The sequence below is a fragment of the Castor canadensis genome, chromosome 17 (genome assembly GCF_047511655.1).
Source record: "Castor canadensis chromosome 17, mCasCan1.hap1v2, whole genome shotgun sequence".
In the NCBI taxonomy this organism is placed as follows: domain Eukaryota; kingdom Metazoa; phylum Chordata; class Mammalia; order Rodentia; family Castoridae; genus Castor; species Castor canadensis.
Genome location: NC_133402.1, coordinates 18,161,561 through 18,178,533, shown reverse-complemented (window position 1 = coordinate 18,178,533; position 16,973 = coordinate 18,161,561). Strand labels below are relative to the sequence as shown.

Below are 16,973 nucleotides of genomic sequence, written 5' to 3'. Positions count from 1 at the left end.
AGCCCTTCCTTCAGTTGGTGTGTGACTTGTCATTGCCTGACCAGGTCTCCAGGCCCAGGAAGCAGGGACTGCATCTGTTTCTCTCCCGCCAGCACCCAGCTCAGTCCCCCCCCCACACAGGCATGGATGACTAGGTGCTCAATAACTTTGGGTTTTCCACGCCACCCTTAACTTCCATATTCAAGCCCATGCCAGCTGTCTGCCTGCCCCACCTGAATGCCTCTGTCCCTTTGTCTCTCTTTTCTCCACTATTCTTGGAACCTGGAGCAGAGGCGGCCTCCTCCGGGTAGCCATCCCTGAGTTCCAGGGCTAAGTCTACCCTACTGACTGATACTTGCTTGGCTGTCTTGCACACTGGTTATAAGGTCTCTAGTGACTTGTGTCTGTGTCGTCAGCATTTGTCACAGGCTGAGGCATACAGTACAGGCAAGACCAGGGGCTTTGCTGTTTTCCCACCCCCCCAAGCACTCAATCCTGCTGCCTCTACCCTTGGATTGGGAGCTCCCTGAGGGCAGGATGGGGTCCAAGTCCTCTGGACCAAAGCCTTGCCAAGTCTGAGCTGGCTGCCTCTCACCTCAAAGCTCCACAGGCACACTGGCCTTCAGGCAATTCCTCCAACATGCTCAGTTGATTCCCACCCCAGGACCCTTGCACTTGCCATTCCCTCTTCCTAAAGTAGTCTTCCCCTGGGTTCTCTTCAGGTTCTCAGCTGGCTTGCCTCCTCCTCAGGCTTCTCCTGACCACCTGCCCCATTGGCCACCTCCATTGTGCCTTATTCTTGGTGCCTCTTGTTATAGGAAATATTTTGTGTAGTCTTTTGGTTGTCGTTGTGGTTCTGCCCTCTGACTCCATCAGGTCTTTCATGGTGTCCAGGAGTTGGTAGCTACATAATTCAGAGCATGTTTCTTAACAGCTCTGTGCCTCAGTTTCCCCGTGTGTAACATGAGTAAGTGCTAGAGCAGAGGTAGTGTAAGGGGACAAATGTGAGGGGAAATAAAATGGCAGAAATGTGTCTGGGAAGAAGCGACCCTGGGGATGTAAGGGAGTGGATGGAAGAAGTAACTACTTTAGATAAAGGACACAGGGATCGCATCCTTAAAAGCAGAACATTTAGGGAGACATCTGGGGAGAGCAGCTTCTCAGGGAACAAGGACCCAGCCCGGTATCAGTACGATTAAGGCACTGACTGCTGGCTGACTGAAAGACTGAGCAAACAGGAGCGCTTAGAAGCCTGACCTGACCCCAAATGCAAGGGCCCTCCTGAAAGGGAGGCTAAGGACCTGGCAGGAGCTGAGCCTGGGAGGCCGGACGGGCTAGCACTGTATTGCAGGAACCCTGCAGCTCTTCGGGGGGCGACATCGGCGCTGCATGGGAGTCCGCGCGCGGCAGGTGCTGGGGTCGGCCTGGGAGAGGGCGGTGGCTCGGGTTACAGGACCGCAGGGATAGGCATGCGTCGCTGGACGGGGCAGGGGCGGGGCATGCAAATCAAGCGGCAGGCAGCGCGAGCAAACGAATGGGCGCCTGGGAGGGGCATGCAAATGAAGGGCGCGAGGCGGGGCATGTGAATTAAGGGGCAGAACGGCGCATGCAAATAGACGGGCGCCGGGGCGGGGTATTCAAATGAGAGGGCGTGGCGGGGCGGCAGCGGGCGGGCGGGTCCCGCGCACAGGAAAGCCCCGCGGCGCCAGGCAGCTCTGGGCCCTTCGCGCTCGCGCGCCGCCGGCGGATGGAGCAGGAGCGCGCAGGTAGGAGGCGGTCGCGCGGCTCGCAGAGAGGCGATCGCCCTGGGCACGCGGTGGGCGGACGGGAAGGCCGAGGGGCCCCAGGCCGAGGGAACCCCGGGGACCTTAGACCCCGACCCGCTCTCTTGCGCCGCGGGGCAGCGCAGGATCGGTCCGCCTCGCCGAGGGCCGGAGAACCGGGGAGGCGCTCCCCGCACAGCCCGCGCCCCCAGACCCGCGCAGTCCTCCCGACACCGGCGGCCACTGTCGGGGCTTGGGGACGCGGTTCCCAGCGAAGTTCTGGGAACCGATTTGGGCTCCAGGTGGAGGAATTGGGACATGGGGCGCGTTCGGCTTCTCTCTGGTCTGCTCCCCGGGGTACTGGGTGAACCGACCCAGTGATAGTGCTGGGCTCCGGGCACCGACCCTGTCCCCTGTGAGTTAGACCTGTCCGCGCTCCGGAGTCGGCGGTGAGGCCATTTCACAGACAGGACGTGGAAGCCCCGGCAGGTGACGCCCACGGGGAAGGTGGCAGCAGGAGTGGGAGCCAGGTGGCCCAATGCCAGCGCTGGTTGCCGTCCCCCTACCTCTCAACAGCCCAGTTTGAAACTGGCCAGAAACCGGATTCTCCTGGGGGGGGTTCCTAAATTGGAGATTCCCGGGGTCCTCCCCCTCATTCAGATTCTGTAAACCCAGGAGTCTGATTTAAAACAAAAAATACAGATTTCTTAGAACCAGGCAAGTCTGGGGTCAGCAGTTTGTTCCCTCTGGGATTCAGCGCAGCCCCCTGCCAGACCCCTGGGAGGTGTGACACACTCCTCCCTCCGTGGCTTCTCCTCTACAGGTGGGCTTATAGGACCCCAGCATTTGCCTGGGACTGATGTCCCATCCTGGAGTCCGTTGGGGAAACTGAGGCTCAGGTGTGTGTTTGGCCAGGGTGGCCTGTAGTGTAAGAGTCCTGCCAAAGCCAAAGTCCAGCCAACCCATGACTGCAGACAGGGACACTGTGGCCCAAATGGGAGGTGGCTGCTTAGCCATTCTTTCACTCCCAGTGTTCCCTGAGCTCTACTTGCTGGTGTTGGCAGACTCCACAGTGGGTTGTGTGGGCAGGTGGAGGGAACACAGCAGGTGTGACCAACTGTGATGGGGGACAGGGCTAGCAAGCTGAGACTGCTGAGCTGGCCTTGGGGTGGAGTGTTGCAGGTGAGGCCCACTGAGCGCAGACAAAGGAAAGGGCTCAGGGAGCCAGCAAGTCCAGCAAGTGCAGAGGCACCAGAGGCAGGAGGGGACCTGGCCTTGATTATTTTCACAGGCAGGCTGGTGTCACCTATCTCTTTGTGACCCTAGCAACGCAGGGCAGACTCTGGGACCTGCACCCGCCTGCCTCCAGGCGTGGGGAGCAGCAGGGAGGAAAGCCCCAGTGAGTCGCCTGGTTACCACACCAGTTCCCAGCAGAGGGTTTGCCGCGCTTGGGCTGTGACTCACTGACCTGTCTTGTGCTCTGCGCTCCCCGGGTCGCAGAAAGACGGGTGGGCCAGGGACATGTCCTAAGGCAGGCCCGGTGCCCTGCTGCTGAGTTAAGAGGAGGACAGAGGCCTCCTGAACCTGACCCCTCCTCCCTGGGATGGCACAGGGCCACAAGCTTTGGGTGGTGTACTCTCACTTGCACAATAATTGGGCTTTGGTGAGGGACCCTGACATCATGTTTTTTAGGGTTTTTTTCAGTACTGGGGTTTGAACTCAGGTCCTCGCACTTGCTAGGCAGGTGCTCTACCACTTGAGCCAAGTGAGCCAAGCCTCCAGCCCTTTTTGCTTTAGGTGATTTTTCAGGTAGGGTTTTGCACTTTTTGCCTGGGCTGATCTCAGACTGTGATCTTCTAATCCACGATTCCCACATAGCTGGGACAGGTGTGAACCACCACACCCAGCTTGTTGATTGAAATGAAGTCTGACCCCCCACCTCCCCCCCACCACCCCAGCCCCCAAGCTGGCCTGAAACTGCCATCCTCCCTATCTCCACCTCCTAAGTGGCTAGGATTACAGATGTAATAGGAGACTTAACACAATTCCCGACACATACTAGGTCCAGAATGACAGTTTCTGTCTGATGTCACCGGTCAGAAGAGTGTAGGCGCCAGAGCGGGATTCCCCAGGGTTCCTCAATCTCCCATTTGTGAAATTCTGGGAACAACTTCATATCCTGTCATGATGGAACTCATTTGTGACTGGTGGTAATAAGTGTGTCTTACAGTCACCTGCAAGCACCCCGTGGGTGGGGCTCTGTCTGTCCGTTTTGCATGTGAGGACACTGAGGCCCCCTGAGGTCTTGCCTGAGGTCCCACATCTGAGAGTGAAAGAGGGAAGGTGTGGAAGCCACCTTCCTGCTCAACCTGTGTCCTCTCCACTGTTCCCATTGCTGGTTCATCACGGCCATGTCCACTGTGCATGACCCAGCTGGGAGCAGCCTGGGTGCTGGGCTGGTTCACGTACAGTTCCCAGCAAAGGCCCCAGGTCCTGCAGAGGCAGAGGCAATCCAGCATCAGGCTGGCTGTGTCCCCAGTGTCCTGCAGCCAGTGGTTCTGGGCAGAGAGTCAGGCTCGGGCTCAGAGGCAGGGCTCCAGCTTTAGATCTAAGCTTGCTGCTTCCTAGCTGTGTAGTCTGGAGGAAGCCACTTGACCTTTCTGAGCCTGCCTTTATGTGTCAGGGGACGGGGATGAGAGCGCTTGGAGGTATTTTCCTAGACACCTTGCTGGTGAAAGAGGCTCTGCGGTGGCTCTTTCTGGCTCTGCCTCAGATGGGGTCCCTTCTCCAGATGACACCTGGCCTCTGCACTTGTTTCTTCTTCAAGGATTGTTTGAACACCCAGATCTGTGAGGCACTGTGACAGGGCTAGGGACACAACAGCAGAGTCCTTGCTCCCCTAGTCCAGAAGGTGGGCGGTGCACACAGATCCCCTGTCAGATGTGCAGCCCTCACCCACGAGTCCAAAAACCAGGAGCTCTAGACACTAGCTCACTCAGAAGCACAGTGTGACCTGAGTGACACTCAAGGCTCTTTGGCATCTGTCCCCTCCCTGGAGTCCTGTGGTGGGTGGGCAGGTGACATTTTATATATCATGACCTTGAACAGTCAGTAATTCTGATCTGTCTGTCACCCAGGATTCCACAAGAGACCAGGGACCTGCACAATCCCATCAGGTGGACATGGATGTTCAGCAGGGAGGGTGGTATCAGGGATAGTGTCCTGGAGGGGGTGACATTTGAAAGAGTCTGGGGCAGAGCAGTAGGGGAGGGACCCAGAGAGGGCAGAGGTCCCCACTTCTGCAGGCCGCTCTGTCTGAACATGTTGGCTGTTGCCTTTCCAAGAAATGTGATGTGTGCCGGGGTTTCAGGCCTGGCCTCCACTGACTCATTCTCGCTCTAGGGCCCCCGTGGGCCTCCTGACCTCTCAGCTCCCTTAGAAATCCAGGCTTTGCTAAGGCTGGGCCACACATGGAGGAAGGAAGGGGGTCCTGGGGGGTTGGTGGAAAGGTCTCTTGGAAGGGTGGGGCAGGGCTTTCGGACTCAGAGCCTCCAACCTGCAGAACCAGGTGTGAGGTTAAAATAAGAAGCACTTTGTGTTGGTGCTTATACTCAGTGGACCAAGGACTGGCAACACAGCCGGGAGTGACCCAGAGAGAGGACCCCTGTGGAGCTGACAGCGTAGTGGGGAGGGTGACTTTCAGGAGGGAGACTTGCACTTGAGACCTGATGTAACAAGACACGTGGGTGTCTGGGCGGGGACAGCACGTACAAAGGCCCTGGGGTAGGAACAAGCTTGGTGTGCTTGGCCCACAGCAAGGAGGCTGGCGGGGTTGGATGGAATTGAGCGGGAGGGGGAAGGCGTGGAGATCAAGGAGGTAAGCAGGAGCCTGATGTCTGCATTTTCTGGGCAGCTTATAGAATTGCCTGGCGAGGCAGGAACTCTTATCCAAGTTTTATGGGTGAATTCAAAGTACAGGGAAGTTTAGCAGTGTGTCCGGGGCCACACAGCAGCACAACACCGGGCACTTGGAAGCCATCCATCGTCATTGCAGTTTGTAAACACCAGGAAGATTACGGTTAAAGGTAGAAAACCCTCGCACCCCACGTTGTTGGTGTGCTGACCTGTGGCCCCCCATTTGTTGGTGTGCTGACCTGTGACCCCCACATTGTTGGTGTGCTGACCTGTGACCCCTCACGTTGTTGGTGTGCTGACCTGTGACCCCTCACGTTGTTGGTGTGCTGACCTGTGACCCCTCACGTTGTTGGTGTGCTGACCTGTGGCCTCTCACGTTGTTGGTGTGCTGACCTGTGACCTCTCACGTTGTTGGTGTGCTGACCTGTGACCCCCGACGTTGTTGGTGTGCTGACCTGTGACCCCTCACGTTGTTGGTGTGCTGACCTGTGACCCCTCACGTTGTTGGTGTGCTGACCTGTGACCCCCCACGTTGTTGGTGTGCTGACCTGTGACCCCCCACGTTGTTGGTGTGCTGACCTGTGACCCCCCACGTTGTTGGTGTGCTGACCTGTGACCTCTCACGTTGTTGGTGTGCTGACCTGTGACCCCTCACGTTGTTGGTGTGCTGACCTGTGACCCCTCACGTTGTTGGTGTGCTGACCTGTGACCCCTCACGTTGTTGGTGTGCTGACCTGTGACCCCTCACGTTGTTGGTGTGCTGACCTGTGACCCCTCACGTTGTTGGTGTGCTGACCTGTGACCCCTCACGTTGTTGGTGTGTTGACCTGTGACCTGCCAGCAGCCTGTGAGTGTGGCCAGGCAGGATTGGGAGCGGTAAACGGCATTTGAAAAGCGGTCTGGTTAATTTGACAGATTGGTGTGGGGACAAGAATCTCCCCAGTGTCCCAGGCAGGAAGGGGGCGATGCGGCAGAGGGGAGGCTCCACCTCAGTGCGCCACCTGAGTGGGCACCCTCCCCGTTTCCCAAGGGGAAACTGAGGCTCAGCGCAGAGACTCACTCGGGTGAGAGTCTGCCCCAAGCCTAGGGCTGCTACTCATAAGCGTTCAAGCCCCGTTCTGACGTCTCTCGGTCAGAAATGAGGGAGCAAGCTTCTTCCCCAAGAGCCGTTTTGGAGAACTTGGGGACTTGGCGGGTGGGGGGAGCTGAGGTCTTCCTGAAGCCTCGGGGACGGGGCATCCTGCCTTTTCAAAAGAGGAAACGAAACTTCTCCGGGAAGGGTCCCTGATGCAGAGCCCAGGCTCCAGCCTCCTGTTCGTGTTGCCTCTGAGTGTGGGACGCTTGTCACAGCCAGCAGCTCTCACTGGGGGGACAATCTTCCCTGAGATTTAACCAAATCAGCTCTCCTGGAACTTCCAGTTTCTGGCTCAGGTTCTTCACCTTGGGAATACTAACCATCTCTCTCCTCTCCAGCCCAGTGTTTCTCTTTTTCAGACCACACAGCTATAGTTATTTCAGGTGTTCTCCCTGACCTCGGTGATTTAGTTGTTTAGAGCCCCATGTAAATCCTCCTCCCAAAGTTTTCCCAGTCAAACAAGAGGGAGACTATCACCTCCTTGGATCTGGAATGCATACCTCTGTTGATGGAACCTGTACTCATACTTTGTAACAGCCACATCCCGGTGGGGTCATATTAGACTTGTTAGCTAAAAGCTCTGTATTTTTCTTCTCTATGAGTCAATCGGAGTTTCTTCCATTCTGAGATTTCTCTGTTGAGGGTAACAAATGTTTTCAGTCTTTCTTGTTTTGCAATAAATCTGCTTCAGGCTAAATGGCTGTAATTCTCTGCATACTTCTTTAGTTTCACCCTACAGCTCTTGTTACGTTGCTGTTCACCTCCCAAATGCTTTACAAGTTCGCTTTTGGTTTCCGTTTTAAGAGGTATTTAAAAGTGTTATGTGCTTTATAAATATTTGAGGTGGATGGAACTTTTTTCTTTTTTTGGCAGCACTGGGGTTTGAACTCAGGACCTCACACTTGCTTGGCAGGTTCTCACCACTTAAGCCACTCCACCAGCCCTTTTTTATGATGGGTTTTTTCGAGACAGGGTCTTGTGAACTATTTGCCCAGGCTAGCTTCAAACCTCAATCCTCCTGACCTCTGTTTCCTGAGTAGCTGGGATTGCAGGCATGAGCCACTGACGCCCAGCTGCGGATGAAATTTTTTTTGAAGTTATCTTTTTGTTAATTTGCAAATGTGGTCATTATGATCCTTACTTCTTTATCAGCAACAGATTTATTCAGGTCTTAGAAGGATTTTCTTTTCTGGTGGCTTTTTCTGTGTTTGAAAGGATGTGTTTTCTTTTGAGGGCAAAGTCCCAGAAACTGTGTGCACTCGAGCTCACTGTTGCATCAGTGTGTTTTCTGTCCTGGGTGCATTTTCCTCTCTGATTTGTCTCCCTCTGTGATGAAAGATCTGTCCATTTCTCCTGGGTTTCTGTTGACTTTGGGCTTTATTGTATTTTTAATTTGTATTTATTTATTTTTTTATTTGTGGTGGTGCTGGAATTTGAACTCAGAGCCTCACACTTGAGTCTTGCCCCCAGCCCTTTTTGCTTTGACTGTTCTTGAGATAGGCTCTCACCTTTGCCGACTTTGATCCTCCTATTTATGCTTCTCACATAGGATGACAGGGGCTCCACCACACTTAGTTGTTGGGTGAGATGGGGTCTGCAGAGCTGTTTACCTGGAGCTGGCATTGAACTTCAATCCTCCTGTTCTCTGCCTCTGAAGTAGCTGGGGTTACAGGCCTGCATCACTGCACCTGGCTATTTTTGAAGCAGTGTCATTGGGTACATAGCCATATGGTCATTTTCATACCTCCTTGGCAAATATCTCCTTTTCTCTGTATAAAACTAGCAGCTTCCCCTTGTAAACCAGGAGGCCTGGAATTTGATCTTACTTGGCATCAGTTTTCCTCCTGCACCTGTGATCTTCATTTGCATTTTTTTGATTTGCCTCCAGCTCCTTGCATTCCTTTGTTCAGCCATAAAGCTGTGGGACTTGTCTTTGACCCCAGTCTGATCAGACCTGTTTGAAAACAAAAGCAAAGCATGCGTTTTAGTCTCTGTAACCATAATCTTCTGGGTGGGCCTCAATTTCCTTATCCGTGAAGTAGGGACAAGACCTGTCCGGCCTTTCTGTCCCGGTTAATTGGGGCTGGGGCTACAGGTCAGTGACAGAGCACTTTGCCCACAAGTGTGAGGCCCCGGGTTCAATCCCCAGCACTGCAAATAAGTAAACAGTCCCGACATGGAATAAATACAGCATTGCAAATGTATCCGTTCTCTGGAGTAGATGAACCGGCTGGAATTCTGGGCAGTGAGCCCTGGTGTGGGAAAGCACCTGAGAGGACCAGTGTGTCACTTTGGCCACTGCTGCCGTGAGATAGGACGAAGACCCACTCCTTCCCTGCAGGACTTTAGTCTGGGGAGTGAGGACACCAATGGACGCAGCTTGCTGAGAACAGGAGCAGGTTTGGACCAGGAAGACTGGGAGGTGCCCCAGGAAGACACTGGGAAGTGGTGGAAAAGCCAAGGCAACATGACAGAGCTGGGCCATGTGTGGCATGTCTGGGCACCGGTGGAGCAGGGCACTGAGTTTGTGAAGATGGCGGGGAGGGGGGCAGTGGGGATCTTCTCTGACTCTGAGATGCTGCTTAGCCACACAGGAGCAGGTGTCTTCTCATCACCTGAGTAGAGCAGGAGGAGTGGCCCTTCCCTGTGGGGGTGGGGGCCCCACCATTGCTTTCCCTCATGTTGGAGTCTCCTGGCATCCCAGCCCCACCCAAGAGGACGTCAGCTGCTGACCATGGCCAGGTGGGGACCACAGAGGAGGACTCCAGGGACCTTTCAACTTGAGCAGATCAGGATGGCATGGGTGGACATGTGGAGTCCTGGCAGCTTCTCAAAACCCCAGGGACCTGGCAACACCTGGGCTCCACATCACATGGGAAGCTCCCCCGCCCCCCTCCACACACTTAGGTCATGCATATTTGGGGTTCCCCTGTTCGGGGTGAATCTTGGAGGTCAGGGCAAGGTGGCCATGGGCTGGATCTGCCCCTGGCAGATCCTGCCCACCCTGTGTCTGGAGTGGGCTGGGGAGACGGTAGGAGGCTCTTATGAAGGCCTGAGGCACTCAGGCATCTTGGGTAGTGGATCCAGGGGTCCTTAGGGGTCCCACAGCCCGAGAACTGAGGTTGGAGGTCTTTACTGGCTCCCCAGCAGCCCGACTAAAGACCCTACTGTCTCTTTTCTGAACTGTTTGGTGTTCTTTTAGACAGGGTCTCGCTACGTGACTTAGGCTGACCCCGAACTTGGTCTCATGGCATCCTCCTGCCTCAGCTTTCTGAGCAGGTGCAGCTTGTTCTTGTCCTTTCTGTTGCCGCCTTCGTGAGGACGAGGGCACAGACCTGTGACAGCCATGCTATTCCGCGACTAATGTCCTTCCCACAACCGAGGCTGTGCCTGGGAGGCTTCTCTGAGCCATGTTGGCACCATCATTTGCTTAGGACTCAGAGTTTTCCTGGTGGCCAGGAAAACTTGTCACCTACTCTCATCACTGTCCCAGTCCCTCCAGGATCTTCACTTCCTTGCACCCACGCTTTGAGCAAGTGGGGCAGTTCCCAGATGAAGAGCCGGGAGCTCGGAGAGGCCTCCAGCTTGCCAGTCCTTCCAGCCAGCCAGGGTGCTGTGTCCCAGAGTTGGGCTGTCGTGTCATAGGCTCTGGGGTCCCTGCCCACACAGTAGACTCCTCCAATCCTGAGTGTGTCCTTCCTCTCCCCAAGCTGGGAACAATGCAGTGGAGCAGAAGAACCATGGGAGTCCTTCCTTACCCCCCCGACACCTTTCTGCAGACAGTATCCATGGGGACCCAATATCTGTCCTGTGTGTTGGCAGCTCTCGGTTTGCCAGGGGACAAAGTCCCCATCACTGTTGAGACACTGTCTGTGGGGAGGGTGGGGCAAACAGCCACAGAGCTGAATTTCAGCTTGGACACTTCCTGCTTTCTCTGTGCTGGTCTCTGTACCAAGGTTCAAATTCCACCTGCCTTAATGACTGGCTTGCATACCCAGGCAAGTTACTGAACTTCTCTGGGCCTCAGTTTCTCCATGTCTGGTGCAGAGACGATATCCTGTCTGTACCTGTGAGGCTCGTGGGGATGTCATGGGATTCAGAGAGCACCAGAGGGTCACATGCTCCTGGCTAGGCTGGGGCTAGGACTGGGGCTGGGGCTGGAAGTCAGTGCCCCCCCCCAGCTGGGGAGGGGTGGAAGCCACAGGCAGAAGAATGCAGGGCATGTCCTCGAGTGGCCAGAGGACCTGGACACACACAGGGACAGTGGTGGCGACTTTGTAGAGCTTGAGACAGCAGCCCCTGGGAGCCATGACAGTCATAGACAAATGTAATCAGGTCCTGGCGCCAGCCAGTGCTCGGCTTCTTGGGCAGTGAGTAATAATCCCGGCCAGGCCTCATCCCTGACTTCTGGCCATCTGCCCAGATCCGTGCCTGCACCAAGACATTTAGGGACCAGTGTTTAGCCAGCACCGGGGGGGAGGGGGGACATTCCTGGCTGAGAGTTGAGCGCTTGTCCTACGGGCCAGTGACTTCCAAGAGGCCCCACTGTGTGCCAGGCGTGGTGCCAGGCACAGTGGGCAGATACATACAGCCTGTGGCTAGCGGGAGCTGGTGTCCTGCACACAATCCTCCCACCTTCTTCAGCTTCAGATGACTCTTAGGCCTGTGCCCACCCCCCAGGCTAGTGGCCTCTGGGTTCCATGTGTCCACAGCTCTTGGTCCTCCCCAGCAACATTGAATCTCTCCCAGGCCCTCTGACGGCAAGTCCCCACTGTCCTTCCCTGCCAAGGCCACCGTCCCCCTGCCCCCTTACCAGCCATCACAGAGGCTTACCCTATCCAACAAAGTCCCAAGCTGCCCTCTGCCCAGCTCCTCAATACCACTCTCCTTCAAGTGCCTCTCCCTCCCCACAGCCTTCAGTAGCTCCCCACTGCCAGGTACTTACCTCACAGGGAGCTCTTAAGTTCCCTTTGCTTTCCCTGCAGAAACTAGGCCCTCAGGACCAGGATGGGTAGGTCTTCCAGACCTCAGTGACACCAGCTACCTCAGCCTCCAGCCTTTGAGGATGCTGCACTCCCATTGGCTGGTGTAGACCTGGTTCTCACTCCAGCCCATCCCACAGTGATACCATCTTGGTCAATGGCAGCTCCATCTTTGACTCTTGCCAACCTTACACCTACTGCCTTCAATCCAGATCTGAATTCCAACCTCTTCTTACCACCCACCCTCGCTGGGACTAGTGTAGTATCCTCCTTGCCAGTCCCTTGACCCTATGAGCTGTTCACACCACCCAGCCGCAGGGATCTCCCCCCCCCAGTCTTGGGGGTGGAACCCATGGCCTCCCACATGCTGAGCAAGCACTGTACCACTTGAGTTCTACCCTCAGCCGTTTTGTTCGCATTTTGATTTAGAGACAGGGTCTCGGTACTTTTGCCTAGACTGGCGTTGAACTCATGATCCTCCTGCCTTCACTTCCTGAGTAGCTGGGATTACAGGCATGCGCCACGCCAGGGTCACAGGGGTCTCTTTCAAAGTCTCATTATAAGTCACTTCCTGTCTGTCTCAAGCACTTATTTAAAAAGAAATGAATGAATGAATGAATGAATGACGTTTTTGCATCTAGTAGTAAGCTTGGAGAACACCAGCAAGGCAAGATGAGGGCACAAGTGAGGAGAGAACTGGGAATGCACAGTAGGTGCACAGGGGGTCTGGTGGCCGCTCTTGGCTCCTGGTGGCAGCTATGCCCCACCCCATCATTAGGCGGCTGGGCCATTTGGGGGCCCTGCCCTGGCCAGCCTCACCATCTGGGGTGGGGCTGCTGACGTGGCAGCCATTTCTGGGAACCTCATCTGAGCTGCTGCCCAGGAGCAGTGTGTTCCTGGCCCCCTGCCAGCCCAGCCCAGCTGTCCCACAGGCTAGATCACTGTGGAGATGGGTCAGCCGCTGTAGAGGCCATCACAGCCTCTGCTGTCCCTGGCTTCCTCTGCGAGTGCTGCCGGTCACGGCAGCCCACATCCTGTCTGAAGGACCAGCACCCCCTCCAAGGCGTTCTCAGCCAAGAGGGAAGAAGAACAGAAGGCCTTGCTTGCTGCCAGGCTCAGGAAGCCCCACTTCCCGGCCCTGCGGGCTGCTGTTGGCCTTGGTCAAATGTCTCCCCCCACCCCATGTCAGAAAGCAAGTTGGGTGTCCTCTGCCTGCAGCCGTGTCCCCATCTGAAAGCCTCTGCTGGCTTCCTGGCTCAGACTGGACCTGACCTTACCTGCTTCCTCGGGCTGTGATCTCGTCCTCGTCACCCCCTCCATTTTCGTAATGGAGCTGTGACACCACCTCGGGGGCTGCATTTCAAGCAGCAGCAAAATGCAGTGGTTAGGCACACGGATTCTGGAGTGCAGGTGCCTGGCTTCTGACCTAGCTGTGTGACCACACGCAGGTGTTCTGCCCTCTCTGTGCTGCACCCACCTCACCTGTAAGTCACCTGGGACCTTAACAGCACCCATTTCCTAGGATCATTGTCAGAAGTAAAGTGATTAATACTCAGTACAGCACCAAGCACACAGCAGAAGAGCCGACATGCGCTCGTGGTGGGTAGGGTGTGTTTAATGGTGCACTGTGTGTTATTACTGGGTGTTTACTGAGCATCGGCCATGCAGTGTGTCAGGCACTGTTTTAGGCACCAAGGACAAAGCAATGACCAGGGAAAACATAAATGACTGATGTCACAGGGCTGGAGCACTCATGGGAGAGTCTGATAACACACACAGCAAATGCATCATTTCAACAACAGGATCCTTTCCGCTCTCCTGACCTCGCCAACTGGCAGCGTCACAAGAGCAGCTTTGCCACATCTGCCGGCCATGGGCTACGAATCTTTATGTCTTTTGCCTTTTTCTTTCTTTCCCTTCCCGCCGCCCCCTTTGGCAGTACTCAAGGCCTTGCACTTGCTAGTCAGGACCCTTCCGCTCGAGCCACGCCCCCAGCCCTCTTTGGCTTTTTAGTTATTTCTTATACAGGGTCTTGGGTATTGTTTTGCCAGAGGCTGGCCTCAGATCTAGAACCTTCTACCTATGGCCTCCCTCATAGCTGGGACTACAGGTGACCATCATGCCCACCTTGTGGATTGGTGGGAATCTCACTAACTTTTTGCTTTGAGCCACAATCCTCCTGATCTCTGCCTCCCAAGTAGCTGGGATTACAGATGTGAGCCACTGTCCCGACCTGCCTATTTTTCTTAAAGTAGCGTTTTATTGATTTATAAGAGTTATCTTTCCATATTTAGGCCACTCACCCTTTGTAATGTACATGTGCACATTGTGGTCTTTTTCTAGTCTTTTTCTTTCTTCCTTCCTTTCCTTCCCTCCCTTCCCCTCCCCTCTCCTCCTTTTCCCTTTCTACAGTGCTGGGGATTGAACTCAGGCCTCCTGTAGGCAAGTGCTTTACCACTAAGCTACATCCCCACCCCCTTTTCTTTTTCTTTTGATCTAGGGAAGCTGAAGACATTTTTTGCAGTCAGTCTATCAACTCTATCTTTGCCATCTGCATCCTGAAATCAAATAAACACTGACACCCTTAACCTCACGAATGTGGTGAGGAATATGATAGGCACTGTACCAGAAATAAACATAGTCAAGTGACAGCCTCGCTGGAGTGCTTCTGGGACAGAGACTCCAGAGGGCCAGAGCTCAGCAGGGGAGGGGCAGGGGGAAGGACAGGGCAGAACTTTAGAGGGTAGCCCAGGCCGGATCACAGGAGCCTTGGATCATTTTTTTTCATTTTCTGAAATTTAAACTTCTTATTTTAAGATAATTACAGCTTCACGTGCAGTTGTCAGAATTCATACAGCAAGGCTGGCTGTACTCAGTTCCCCCACAGGTGACCTCTTAGGTGTCAGTCCTACAGCATCATAGCCAGGATACTCACGTGGAGACGGCCACTGATTCAGTGCAGTGTCTCCTGATTTCCCTGAACTCGTGCACGCTTGGATTCAGTTCTGGGTGGTTTCATAACACTCACACATAATGTCACCCCAGGACCCCTGGGGCCACCCCCAACCCCTTACCACGCCTACCTTCCCTGCAGCACCCCCCCACCCGCTTTCATAATTCTGTGATGTCCAAGAATGGGATGTGAACTGAGTCCCACAGTATGACCTCTTGTCACAGGGACCTGCATTTTATTCTGCCTCACAAGGATGAGCTGTGGACCCCTGGGGACCTGTGGCTCCAGGGGAAGAGCCCTGCGGGAACCCAGGCCATTCTGTGGCTGAGCAGGCAGGGTGTGGCTTCATGTCCCATTTAGAAATAGCTTGGGCTTCCTACCACCTCTCAGCCCCAGGGTGAGGTTATGCAAAATCTTGTCACCCTCCTGCTCAAAGGCTCTCGATAGCTACCCATTGTACAGAAGGGGACTTCGATCCAGCGTCCACACACAAGCTTTGGAGGGGCTGCGAACCCCTAAAATGGAATGCAGAATCCAGAATCTAGAAAGAGGGCTTTGTCCTATCAGGTACTCAAATGGTTGGTGACCCCAGCGCACCAGGGACTTTGGTTTTTTTTGGCAGTATTGGGGTTTGAACTCAGGGCCAATACAACCAGCCCTTTTTTGTGATAGGGTCTTGCAAACTGTTTGCCCCAGCTGGCCTTGAACCGAGATCCTCCTGATTTCTGTCTCTGAGTAGCTAGGATTACAGGCATGGGTCACCAGCGCCCAACTGACTTCAGTTTCTACACAGAGGGAGACCTCTCTGTCCCCTTCTGTGCCATGGCTTCCCTGAAATGTAACAAGCATATGTCCCTGTCACTAGCCTGGGTGTGCGTGTGTCTGAGTGTGCCCCCTACAACAGATAGACAGTAACAACACTGACTGCCACGGGTAGGACATTTTAGCTGATCTTGACTGGGTTGCTGATGACCCACCCCGCTGTGGAGGGCTTTACTCTGAAAGTCCTTTTGCTGTGTGACCTCAGCCAGGAACTTCAACCTCTCTTGTTTCTCTCCACACCCAGCTCCAGCCTCTTCTTGGGGGTTCTTGGGCAGAATAGCAGCTGGCTCCACCCTACACTGTCCCTCTGACCCATTGTCCAGGGTTTGCACACATGGCTGCGTCTTTGGCTGGAGCCACAGGGCCTGACCTGGCTTCTCCTCAGTGGGCATTGTCTCAGAGGCTCCTCCTTGGCCTCTCGGTCAGGCTGGGTCTGCTGGAGCTGAGCCTGTCAGGGATTTAGACTGTTAGTTAATAAGTGATTCATGAGAGGTTTGCAGAGAGTCCCAGGCCAAAATAGAGCTTTTCCTTCTACCACACTGTTGATCTGGGTCCCTGTTGACCCCTGTATTGTAGCTCCAAGGCTGCAGTTGGTTACTGTTGGATTTATTCTTTCTTTATTGACTTATTTATTTTGATGCTAGAATTGTGAGCATTTTGGTTTGTGATCCGAGATGGCTCCTGGGTCTTTTCTTCCTTCCTTCTTTTTATTTTCTCTTCTCTCCTCCCTTCCCTCCTTCTCTCCCTCCCTCTTTCTTTTTCTGAAGTAGGAGCTTGCTGTATAGCCCAGGCTATCCTCAAACTCAAGATCCCCCTGCCTCAGCCTCCCAAGGGCTGGGATTACAGGTGTCGACCACCACACCAGGCTGCCTGTGTTTCTTTGCAATGTCCCTATCCTTCTAAGAGCCCTTCCTTAGATCTCCTCTGGTATTTTCCCTTCTGGAATGGACTACTTCCCTAAGGAACTCTGGGTCCCTGTGGTGTGGCCGTGGCCACATTAAGATGGTTTGGTCACTGATGGGTGGAAGGTACCACAGTGGTCCCCTGGGGTTGTGATGGAGCCCACGAGATTCTGTTCCATTCTGTGTGACACTGTGTCCCCACACCTTCCACACCGCAGTTCACAGTTGCACCTGGTGTGGGCGTCTTGACAAGGAGGCCGTGACAGTAAGACCATGTCACTGCGTGAAAACAGATTTTACCATGGACAGCTTGCTTTGCGACACCGGCGGCTGCTTCTTATCTCACATTTTTTCCACATCTTTTGATGGCATGCAGAGGCCACATTGAGGGACCCACGCTGTCTAGGTGTCTGTGAGGACACGCTTGACATGCACACATTAGTGAAATCCACTAGTGATGCGTTTCCCAGCATGGGGCCCACCATTCTCAGTGGACCGTGCTCACAAGGCTGGTCCTGGCTG

General features: G+C 54.6%; 1 protein-coding gene across 1 annotated transcript in view; it reads left to right on the top strand.

The window, feature by feature from the left end:
* The first annotated feature begins 1,630 nt into the window (after window positions 1–1,630).
* Window positions 1,631–16,973, top strand: part of Il4r (interleukin 4 receptor) — a 30,669-nt gene continuing 15,326 nt past the window's right edge. Inside the window, exon 1 of the mRNA XM_020181974.2 lies at window positions 1,631–1,745. The gene's annotated coding sequence lies outside the window, so the exon portion shown is untranslated. The remainder of the gene's footprint in view (window positions 1,746–16,973) is intronic.